The 12,764-nt window shown below is 45.8% G+C and overlaps 1 protein-coding gene across 1 annotated transcript in view; it reads right to left on the bottom strand.

Moving 5' to 3' along the window:
- Positions 1–12,764, bottom strand: part of pappa2 (pappalysin 2) — a 477,685-nt gene that overhangs the window by 336,256 nt on the left and 128,665 nt on the right. The window lies entirely within an intron of this gene.

The following is a 12,764-nucleotide window of genomic DNA, read 5'->3' as shown; positions in this document are numbered from 1 at the left end:
ATCGATGTACCGAAAAAAGAGTTGTGGGAGGGGGCCGGAGTAGGACTGGAACAAGGAATGTTCCACATACCTCATAAAGAAACAGGCATAACTGGGGCCCATATGGATACCCATAGCTACACCTTTTATTTGGAGGAAGTGAGACGAGAAATTGTTCAGTGTGAGAACAAGTTCAGCCAGACAGAGGAGAGTAGTGGTGGATGGGGATTGTTTGGGCCTCTGTTCAAGGAACAAGTGGAGAGCCCTCAGACCATTCTGGTGGAGGATGGAGGTGTAGAAGGATTGGACGAATGGTGAAGAGGAGGCGGTTAGGGCCAGGGAACTAGAAATTCTTGATATGACGTAGGGTATCAGGGGAATCGCAGATGTAGGTGAAAAGAGACTGGACAATGGGAGAGAGAGCGGAGTCAAGATAGGAAGAAATGAGTCCCGTGGGTCAGGAACAGGCTGACACGATCGGTCTACCGGGACAGTCCTGTCTGTGGATTTTGGGGAGGAGGTAGAAGCGGGCTGTCCATGGTTGGGAAACTATAGGTTGGAAGCTGTGGAGGGAAGATCTCCAGGGGAGATGAGGTCAGTGACAGTCCTGGAAACAATGGCTTGATGCTGGGTGGTGGGGACATGGTCCAGGATGAAGTGTCTGAGAGTTGGCGCTCAGCCTCTGTGAGGTAGAGGTCAGTACGCCAGACAACAACAGCACCACCCTTGTCAGGAGGTTTGTAGATTTTCCCTCCATTTCTTGTTTCCACAAAATAATCTAAAATAAGTCAATTTTACTTGTGTATCATGTTAGCACCTTGAAATTCTGGGGAATTTATAGATGCCATATTAGTTCTTCAAGTTGCCTCTGTGCCTTTCTGAACCAGCAGCACAGAGGTTTTTGTGAATTGCCCGTACCTGTACGCCTCTCTCCACCTACTTGAGTTCAGACAAGACTAGCCGCTGATGATGGAAATCATGTTTACTCTGCTACCAAAATGTGGTGTACAACACCAGTTCCTTCCTGTGCCAGCTATCAGCTACCTTCACATTAAACACAGGCAGGGAAAGGCACAGCACAGACACTTCAGAAACACACAACGCTGATTCAAGTGAGAAAGAGAGTGGCAGATCTTTGTGAGCAGATCATATAATCTATTGTCCGTGTAATTTTCCCATTTCACAATATTATATGTGGCAGTAGATTCATGGGTGCCATCCATTTTCACACTGGGTCCGTTCAGTAAAGTGTGAGATGGCATCCTCCCTGAGAGTCTAATTTTATCAGGTGACATTGAAAATAAATCATTAATTCCTAAGAAATAACACTGCTGGTAAATGGATTGTTTTACACCCGAAAATATTACCTGTTTCCTGCCCCAAATCTCCAAACAGTACATTTTGTTACATTAAAATCCATCTGCCATCCATCAGCCCATCTGTTTATGTGGGCCATAGACTTTTGAATCCAGTTAATCCCCTTTAAAATTGTCACCTGGCCACATAATCATTGGCAACAAATGTTATACTTCAAGGAGTACTCTTCCCCAGACATTAATAAACAGCATGAACAGCAGCAGCTCAGAATGCACACTGAGGGAACTTTGAGCCACTGTCTATTTTAGGACTTTATCCATTTACCATCACCTTCTGTTTCTCATTGCCAAGGCGGCATTCGTTCCAACTAAATGGCTATCAACGCAATGAATCTTAATGTTTATCATGTATGTAGAACTTCTTCCAATGTTTTCTGAAGACCCCAGTAAATTGCAGCAACTGGACAGATCTCTCATCAACTAGTTAGCTACCTCCAAAAGGAATTTTGGCTGTGTTGTAATGCATGACCTAGTTCCTAACTTCTTATAGCCTCTGTTATTTTTAGATCAGCACCAAAATTAACCTGCGTATTTAAAAAAACCATTGCTGATTTGTCATTTTTTTTCTTCTACTATGCTTTCCAAGTGCCACTTTTAGAAATATTCCAAAACTGAGAGAAAACCAGGGTGGGAGGGGAATTGGATCCTACAAAAAAAAACAGGTAAATATGGAGGAAATCGACCATTCAAATTAAATCTGTTTATTTTTGGAGCTCAAGTCATAAGTAAATAAGGCACAGTTAAGATATCCAACAGCCTACAAGAGTCTTCGGATAACACTTCACTGCAAAAAAATATTTGTATTCATTTTCATTAAAAGAAACCTTTAATGGGAAAGAACAAAATGGAATCAGATTGAGATCAGGAATTAATCAGATTGAGATCAGATTTGGATAAATCCGCGAACAACCACTGTAATTATGGTTCACTCCTGTATCAAAGACTGTTTGGCTTGGAGTCCAATAGTGCAAATGGTATAATCGGTTGTCGTCACATTTCAGTTTGTTGCAGCTGAAAGCTGTTATCTGAAAGTATTCTCAACACACATGCACGTTTTACAGTAACACTGAAGTCACCGCATGGTAAGTCTTGGTTGAATTTGGAGTTGAATGTCGGGTCTGGATGGACAAGGTATCATCACATACAGTAATGATGTTCCAAAGGTGATCATACACATTTCTGGTTTTCAATGTGAAGAACATGGAGAATTCAGCTTTGTTGGGTTTTTTTTTTCAATAGCCAGGAGGAAAGTTGCTTTTGCTAGCTCACCAACCCGAGAAAATGTGAAAATTCAGGGCGGCAAATCAATCAAAACTAATGTTATTAGTCTATACATTTAATGCTCCCCTAACCCAACATTAGGCAACTTCTCTACAAGTTGTGGGCTTGCGTCTCTCAGTCATCTTTTATTTGGAATATTAAGATAAGGTTTGCTGCCCAACAGTTCTTTGATACACCTTACCTAACTTCAGCTAAGAAACTCCTCAAAGAATTAAACACAATCTCGCCTAGTTCCTAATTCCTCAGCCCATTGACACTTAACTCCCAAAACGCTGCAGCATCAACACTTTGGGAGTTTGCCTGAAATTCCTTTCAGTTATTTTAATGGAGGAATAAGCCCATTTATTTTAACCCAATCAAACTCTCCACTCAAAGATGCATGAGGAGAACATCAGCCAAGCTTCCTTTCGCACTTAGTGTTGTCCTGTGCAACTCCATTTTTTTGGGTTTCCTCAAACGCAGCTGGTGACTTACCTTGACCAGGCAAGAGCTGTTATTAAATGGGAACCAGAGCTAGAAAATAAAATAATGGAAGAAAAATTTGGAGATTTTGAAGGAATTATATATCTGCCAGAGAAAAGATGCGAGAGATCAAAAGGGATAATTAATGAGCTCAATGATTGGTATGACCGGTGGTCCCAAACATCCTCATGGTATGGTGAGGCTTTTTACTGCGTTGGGATCTGACTCAGGAGGCTGTGATAAGGCCTCAAAAATAACAGCTCTTGCCGGGTCAAAAATCTGCAGCTAAGTCCACTAGCCGTACACATAAACACTGTGAAACGGAGTGCTGCAACACTTTCTGAAACATCTGGCATGATCACTTTGAGACTGGCACTTCTGATACCATGAACACATTATTGACAAATGAGATGGACCCTAGTGGGCAATTCAACATCCTCCTCCTCACTGAGAGACACAAGATAGTGTGTAATAGAAAAATAGATTATAACATAGTGTTGAGAGGCTAGGAGGGTCATTAGGGAGATGAAGCAGGGTCATTGGGTTGTGTCCACCCATAAGGGTACAGTTTATATTATAAAATTATAATAATAATAATTATTATTATTATAATTCTAAATTATAAAAATTATATCATTATTGTTATTTATATTTTAAGTTATACAAAGATTATCTCAAATTATTGCATGAAATCACTCATCATTGTTATTAGTGATGGCTGAAAGCTGGTCCCTGGACTAGTACCAGTGGGTTCATTAGGACTTGGATGGGTGCAGTACACTTCAACCGCTCTTCAAACCTCCATGTAGTCAGCTCCTTATCACAGCCTTCTGGGTCAGATCCCAACACAGTAAAAAAATCTTTCCATACCATGAGGATGTTTGGGAGCATCAGTCATATCAATCATTGAGCTCATTAATCATCCCTTTTGATCTCTCTCATCTTTTCTCTGCCAGATATATCATTCCTTAAAAGCCTCCAAATTTTTCTTCCAGTATTATATTTTCTAGCTCTGCTTCCTATTTATTCCTACCTTGCTGTGTAATACTGTTCAGCAGATTAACAGTACTTGGTCATTTACCTTGGATTTACCTGGTTGAAAAATGGGTTGAGCAAAGTAGGCATGGGTTTCTACCCTTGATCCTGGTTCCAACCACACTAAATGTCTCAGGCCCGGGACCATGTAAGTCAGCATTTCCTCAGAGTATCAGTACTGAAATCTATAATGGCCATAAAGACTGTAAATGTTAAACAGCTGTTTAAAAGAAGTGGAGAGGGATAAGCCCAGCAATGACAGGCCAGTCAGTAAAATGTGGGTGGGGAAACTTTTAGAGACAACAGTCCAGGATCAAATTTGTTGACATGAAGAAAAGTACGGGATAAAAGAAAGAAAATCAGCACGAATTTGTTAATGGCAAATCATCTTTGATGAACTTGATTCAGTTCTTTGATGAAATAAAGGGAAAGAGTTGATGAGGGTAGTGTGGTTGATGTACATGGGATGTCAAATCTCACCGTGAATTGCCAGCTTGACGTGGTGGAGAGGCTGGCGCACTCCGATGGTCCCTTGAGTGATGCCATTGGAAGCTCCTTGCTCCTGTACAGCCACCCATGGTGGTAGGTCAGAGGGGAGGTGTCAGGCAAAATGCAGTCCAAAAAGTTCTCAATGGCAGGACTGGGCAAGGACAACTGGGCGTCTCACTGGCTGCGAAGGCAGAAGGAGGCTGCAGTGGCAAGGTGGTCCCAGTCATCGTGATTCGACACACCGTCAAAATCTGACCACCAACCCCTCAAGATCATGTGGGCAATGACGGTGTCCCAAGTCCTCCACCTTAAACAAAGTCATGCACAGGCTTCTACCAAGTCCTGTGGCGATGGTGAATTGGCGATGGGGGCAGGGCTGTGAACCTAGCCAAGAATCTGCACAGAGGTGACAGATGCATGAAGGTTGTTGGATACCTCTGTTGGGACTGAGGTATCTTTGGGCAACAGGATCCGTGACTGAGCAGTCCTCTTCAGCATACGCTTTGCTCACCCCAAACGGGGATGGGGGCGAGATAAGGTGCTCTGAGAATAGGCCACCTTCTCCTGGCTGGGGAACCACTCCCTATGGGATCACCATCTTTGTGGTCAAAGAAAGAAAAGCTTAAATTTTGCCACTTAGAAAGTTCGAACACTCATGCATCATCTCAAGAGAGGCCATCCAGAAAGAAGAACTGTACTCGTATCACATGGGCTATCAAGACTCCAAATCAACATCGCCGCCCTCAGTGAGGCCTGCCTTCCGGGGGAGGGGCAGCTGAAGGAACAAGCAGGGAAATAACCTTCTACTAGAAAGGCTGAAGCAACCCTCGTGTCCAGAATAGTATCTCGATGCACTGCCAGAACTCCTCAATTGTATAAATGAAGGACTCATGACACTTCAGCTACAGCTCAGCTCTAATCCTCATGCCACCCTCAGTGCTTATGCTCTGATCCTTGACTTTGATGGAGATGTTCAGGAAAGGTTCTATCCTGATCTCGATGAAATCCTCACCTCAATCCCAAAAGAAGAAACTGCCTTCCTTCTGAGGGACTTTAATGTCGAGACGCCAATGTCTGGAGAGGAGCCACTGGGAAAAATGGGGTCGGAAAAGCCAATGCAAACAGTGTTCTCCTGTTGACAAAGTGTGCTCAGCTTGGCCTCATTATCACAAATACCCTCTTCCATGAGAAGGGCAAATATACAGCCACATGCAGGCATACTAGATCAAAGCACTGGCACCTCTTGGATTATGTCATTATTCAAGTCAAAGATGTAAGTGATGCGTGTATCACTTGATCCATGACGGGGACTGATATCTGCTGGACAGATCATTAACTTTTCAGTAAAGAACATTCACCAAGGCATCGCAAGAACCAAAGGTCCAGGAGGAAGAATGTCTCAGCCCTAAAGCAGCTGGACCAAAGTGAGGAATTTCATGCAAGGCTCACAACCAATCTGGAAAATCTTCACACATCCAACTTGCTTCCAGAACAGTGAGATCAAATAAAGTCAGCTGTACTGGGCTCCTGCATCCACACCACTGGGTTCAAGCATCCCCGTCTTCAGGACTGGTTCGACGACATCAATGCAGAAATATACAACTGTCTAAGGTAAGAACCCATGGTGTTGGGGGTAGCATATTAGCATGGATAGAGGATTAACTAACTAATAGAAGATCAAGAGTTGGAATACAGGGGGCATTTTCAGGATGGCAACCTGTGACTAGTGGAGTGCCACAGGGATCAGTGCTGGGGCCACAATTATTTACAATGTATATTAATGACTTGGGTGAGGGAAATGAATGTACTATCGCCAAGTTTGCAGATGGCGTGAAAATAGGTGGGAAGGCAAGTGGTGAGGATGACACAAAGAGTCTACAGAGGGATATAGACAGGTTAAGTGAGTGGGCAAAAACTTGGCAGATGGAATATAATGTGGGAAAATGTGAGGTTATGCATTTTGGCAGGAAGAATAGAGGAACTGAATATTACTTGAATGGAGAAAGGCTGCAGAAAGTTGCAGCACAGAGGGACTTGGGAGACCTTGTGCATGAATCCCAAAAAGCTAGCATACAAATTCAGCAGGTAATAGGGAAGGCAAATAGAATGTTGGCCTTTATTTCAAAGGGAATGGAGGATAAAAATAGGGAAGTCTTGCTAAAGCTATACAAGGCACTAGTTAGACCACACCTAGAATACTGTGAACAGTTTTGGTCCACTTAGCTAAGGAAAGATATACTGGCATTGGAGGCAGTCCAGAGAAGGTTCACTAGGTTGATTCTGGGTATGGAGGGATTTTCTTCTGAGGAGAGGTTGAGTAGGTTTGGCCTGTATTCATTGGAGTTTAGAAGAATGAGAGGCAACCTTATTGAAACATATAGGATTCTTAGAGGGCTTGACAGGATAGATGCTGAGAGATTGTTTCACCTTCCGGGAGAGTCTAGGGCCAGAGGGCATAATCTCAGAGTGAGGGGTCACTCATTTAAGACAGAGATGAGGAGGGATTTCTTCTCTCAGAGGGTAGTCAATCTGTGGAATTCTTTACTGCAGGGAGCTGTTTGAAGTTGGGTCATTAAGTATATTCAAGGTTGAGATAGACAGATTTTTAATCAATAAGGGAATCAAGGGTTATGGGGAAAAGGCAGGAAAGTGGAGTTAAGGATTTTCAAATCAGCCATGATCTCATTGACTGGTGGAGCAGACTCGATGGGCAAAATGGTCTACTCCTCCTCCTACGTCTTATGGTCTTATGCCTGGAAGCAGCCTTCATTCCCTGACAGAACAACCCAAGGCTACAAGTCAAGAAGGCAGCATTCCAACAGCTCAAGGCTGACACCCAAAGACAAACCAGGAAGATAAAGGACAAGTGATGGGAAAAGAAAGCCTGAGAGATCCAACAATATAGTGACCACCATGACAGGTGAAGTTTTTTTGAAGTCACCAGGGCCATCTATAGACCAAGGTCAAATGGACAAAATACCCTTCGCCCACAGGATGGTGTCTCTTCTCAAGGGTGACAATGCCATTTGTCAATGATTAAAAGAACATTTTGAACAACTCCTCAATGGTGAAACACTTGCCAGGAATCCAGGCTATTCCCCCAGTACCCTGTGATGGAATCTATGGGTGAACCACCATCGATGGGAGAGCTGCAACAAGCAATCAAACAGATGAAAAACAACAAAGCCTTCAGCCCTGATGGTATTGCAGCTGAGGTCTTCAAAATTGGTGGACTTTTGCTTACATCAAGACACCATGCATTGGTGTGTGGATATAAGGATTTGCAGGGAAAAAGAACTCACTTCTGACTTCAGGAATGTGACAATTGTAACTATCTTCAAGAAGGGAGATAAATCGAGCTGTGGGAACTATCGAAGTATTTCCCTCTTATCCATAGCAGGAAAAAAGCTGACACGCATTCTCCTGAATCGCCTACTTCCTGTGGCTTAGGAAATCCTCCCAGAGACAGTGTGACTTTAAACCTTCCAGAGGAACTTCTGACATGGTCTTTGTTGTCAGATAAATCCAAGAAAACTGTTGAGAACAACAGGAAATCTTTGTTGCATTCATCAACCTGACCAAAGCATTTAACTCAGTAAATCACCAGGCTCTGTGGATTGTGCTCCAGAGATTTGGATGTTTGAGAAACCTCATCGGAATCCTGCAACTGCTTCATGATGATTTCACTGAAACTGTCTTGATGGGAGATCTGAAACAGTCCCCCTTCAAAATACAGACCGGTGTCAAGCAGGGATGTGTGACAGCCCCCACACTGTTTACAATCTACCTGGTAGTGGCTATTGACCTCATCAAAGATTAACTGCACTCTGGTGTGAGTATTAAATACAGTTTAGATGGAAAAATCTCATGCCAAAATTAAACTGATCACCATAGACATACATGATCTACAGTTTGCTGTTGACTACAGTATCTTGCCCACTCCGCATCAGATTTGAAAGCAATGCTCGATCTCTTCAATTCTGCATACAAGAAACTCGGCTTGTCCTTGAATGCTGCCAAAATAAAACTCATCTCCCAACCCAAACCTGGTCAGCAAAATATTCCACCTCCCAAACATGTTGAGGTATAGACTTTGGAATATGTTGAGCCCTTCCCACACCTTGGCAGCCGCCTCTCCCAAAAGGCCACCATTGACAGGAGACCCAATGCCAGATCGGTTGTGCCAGCTCAGCTTTGTACAAATTACAGCAGCAAGTGTTTGACATCAAAGACCTCCACAAGTTGGCACCACATTCCTGAACTGCAGCGAGATCTGGACTGTGTATCAGCGACACATACGTGTGCTAGAGAAATTCCACCAGCAATGCCTCCACCGTATCCTCTGGATTCAATGGAGGGACTATCAAGCAAACATTAGTGTCCTTCTTGAAGTCAGCTCCACAAGCCCCATTCAGGCAATCACCTGCAAAATCAACTACAACGGACTGGACACTGTGTCCAGTTGGCCAAAAAACATCTCCCTATCTGGTTCTGTTCTCTCAACTCTCAGATGGCCAACATTTCATGGGAGGTCAAAGGAAACACTTCACAGACACCCTTAACCTCTCCTCAAAGCGCGGCAGCATTGACACTAATGACTGGGAGGAGTTTGCTCCCAATCGTTCAAAATGGTGACAACCTGTCCATCAAGCTGCATCACACTTTGAGTCACAACATCTTAATGATGAGGCATAGCGGTGGCTGAGAAGAAAGGAAAAATAAGCAAATCTTGCACCACCTCATGCGACATCCTGCCCCATGTGCCCAAAGATCTGTGGGTTGAGAACTGGCCGGTTCACTCAGATGAAGACTCATGACAGGAACTCACGACCTTGAGCAGTCATCATCTTCAAATTAAAGGACAGCCACCGATGACAACTGTCGAGAGGTGTGTGACACAGTACCACATGATAGAAACGTAAAACGCTGTGATCGCTGGAAATCTGAAACGAAAACAGAAAATGCTAGGAGCACTCAGCAGTTCAGGCAGCATCCGTGGAGAGAGAAAGAAATTCAATGTTTCCAGTTGATGAACCAGTTCTGATAAATGGTCATCGACCTGAAATGTTAACTTCTGTCTTTCTCTCCGCTGATGCTGCCTGACTTGCGGAGTATTTCCAACATTTTCTGATTTTACGCCACATAATGGACTTGTTGGCAGAATTAAAGTGGATTAAAGGGACAGTGACTACATGGATACAAGATTGGCTAAAAGACAGAAAGCCGATGGCTGTTAATGTTTGTTTTGCAGACTGGAAGGAAATACATTAGGGTTGTTTCCCAGAGGTTGGTGTGAGTAGCTCTTTCAGATGTAAATTCATGACCTGGACTTCTCTAGGTAGCGTACAATTTCAGTGGCAGGAGTGTGGTAAGCAATGAGGTGAATAATAACAGAATTCAGGAGGACATAGACTGACTGATGAAATGGGCAGATAATATTAAATACAGAAAAGTGTGAAGCGATACAGTTCGCTAGAAAGGAAAGGAGGGAAGATAATGGGCCAGAATTTCCCGGGAGTGGCAACCACACTCGGGTTGCTACTCTGCTCCATTTTAATTACCTCAAATCGGGAGCTGCACATTTCTCTCCCAACCTTCCAACCCGGACCTAGTGAGGAAAGTGCAGCAGGCAACGGGGTCTTAAGTCCTCCCAGTGCAGGGCAGCAGCAATGGGGGGGAGTGAAGCCTTTTTACGGCACTAGCTGCCAGGAAGTAAGGTTAAAGGTCCTAGCCACTTTGAGAAGCTAGGGAGAAGCTAAGTGTATAAGGTAGATGGGTAAGATTAGTGGGGGGAGGGAAGTTGGTGTAGGGTGGGCCAGGAGAGGGGTAGGATGGGTCCAGATGAGTCGTGGGGATGGGGCGGTCAGCTGGGAGGCTAGTTGGGGGGTGGTGGGTTGTCAGGCGGACGGGGGATTGTCGGTGGGTAGCCAAGGGGCGGGGAGGGTAATCGGGGGCTGAGCGTGTAGTCGGGGGGGAGGTAATCCGGGGGGTTGGGGGTGTAGGCAGGAATTGGAAGGTAGTCAGAGGTGGGGGATTGTCAGAGGGAGCGGGGGGCATAGTCATGGGATACTTGGGGGGATGGAGGGTAGTTGGGCGTTAGGAGGGGTAGTCAGGAGGGTGGGGATAATTGGGGGGGTAGTTGGGGTGGAGGGTGGTCGGTTGTCAGTGGGGTGAGGAGGGTAGTCAGGAGGGTGGGGGATAGTCGGGTTGTGGGGAGCATGGTCAGGGGTGGGTGAGGGGCAATAGGGTGGTTGGGCGGGTATTCAAGGGATGGAGGGATAGCTGGGAATGGGAGAGGGGCAGTCAAGATGGTCCAGTGTGGGGTTAAGGAGTGGGGGTGTTCAAGAGTGTGGGGGGTCTCGTCGGAGGGCTCCAGTGAGTCAGTACTACAGTTACCCAGGAGTTAGAAGTGGTTTAAATCCTTCTAACTTTTCCTTGGTAACTATTCTGCTAAGAGAGTCGGAACCATCCAACGTCTCCGAGTTAAGTCAGATGGTTCCCCGCGCAGCGCAATTGCCCATCTGAAGTTTAAACTTCCTGGGCAATTCCCGTGCAGCCCTTGCATGGGGTCTTCTGGGGGGGTGGGGTCTACCAGCGCGTCTTTGGGGTATCTCTGAGGTACGGCCTCCCAGAGAGCAGAAGTTCTGGGCCAATATTCTAAATGGTAGAACTTTAAAGGAGGTGCAGGTGAAGGGAGGGTGTGTACACAAATCTTTGAAGGTGGCTGAACAAGTTGAGAAGGCTGGTGAAAAAAGTATAAAGGAATATTTGGCTTTCTTTATAGGGGTATGGGGCACAGAAACAAGGATGTTTTGCTGAAACTCTAAAGAAACACTGGTTGACCCTTGGCTGGAAGACTTTATTCAATTCTGGCCACCACACGTAAGGAAGAATCTCAAGGCCTTGGAGGGGGTTAAAAGATCTATTAAAATGGTACCAGAGATGCAGAACTTTGGTTACGTGGAGAGACTGGGGTAGCTGGTGTTGGTCTCCGTAAAGCAGAAGGTTAAGTGGAGATTTAACAGAAGTGTCCAAAATCATGAATGGTCCTGATAGGCCTGAGTTTTACCTATGGCGGGCGAGCCTGGGAGTGGTTGGGAAATGGTTCCTGGCCGCGATTTCACACTGACTGGGCCAATTAACGGGCAGCCAGCGTGAAACGCGCGCTGAAACGCTCAGCGCTGCCGGGGTGGGGGTGGGAGGAGGACGGGCGGTGATGTCACTGCGGGGGCAGGTGAGGGCTGCGAGAGAGATCCCTGAAGGCAGACAGCAGCCTCAGGGAGTGGCAGACCCGAAAACCATCAAATCAAGGTTTTTAAAAATGTCCGTGCATCACGATCAATCGCCTGAGAATGTAGCTGGTAACAATGCTGCCCACAGATACTTAGTTTTATTTTGTTTCATAACGGAAACCTCATCTCGCCCTTGGATGAGGTTTGATGAAAAATATAAAGGCCGATTCGCCCGTCCGCCAACCGTAAGGTTGGACGGGCCACGAAAAACCGGGGACAATTGCGCCATTAATAAGGCAGGATTTTGCCCTTGTCGGGTGGGCTCGGCGGGGACTGGCGGGGTTGATCGGGAAGCCGACTTCCGCCCGCGATGGGCGCCGGACCGTGATTTCGTGCTGGCGGGTGGGGAGGAGGGCAAGCAGGGAACTTGGCACACGGGCGCGAGTGAGCGCTTGAAAATCTCCCCGAGGCACGGGGCTGCCTCAGGGAGTTGAAGAGTATTAAAAATTACAAATAAAGATTTTAAAACTCTTATAAAACCTGCCCCCTCAGATGTGATTCTGTCACATGTCGTAAATGAAATTTTTTTTAAAATTATTTCATTTTTATTTGGGGCAGGATTATTCTGTTGGCGAGCTGGGGGCGGGGCCTGCTCGCCGACGCGGGATGACGTCGGGGGGAACCCGACTCGTGCACTCTCGCAGTTGGGGAATCCCGACCCCCTCCTCCGCACAGGACGGGCATAGTGCTTCCCGTTGGGCGGCCCGCTGGGCGGGCCTTAATTGCCCCGCCCACTTGAAATGGTGGCGGGGCCCGTTTCGGCGGCGGCGATCGGCTGCCCGCCCACCACCGAGCCGGTGGGGCCCGCCCGCCCATCGAGGGCAAAATTCTTCCCTTGATGTTGGAAACC

The sequence above is a fragment of the Cetorhinus maximus genome, chromosome 17, assembly GCF_964194155.1.
Source record: "Cetorhinus maximus chromosome 17, sCetMax3.hap1.1, whole genome shotgun sequence".
Lineage (NCBI taxonomy): Eukaryota > Metazoa > Chordata > Chondrichthyes > Lamniformes > Cetorhinidae > Cetorhinus > Cetorhinus maximus.
Note: the sequence above shows the minus strand (reverse complement) of the source record. Positions and strands in the feature narration are given on the sequence as shown.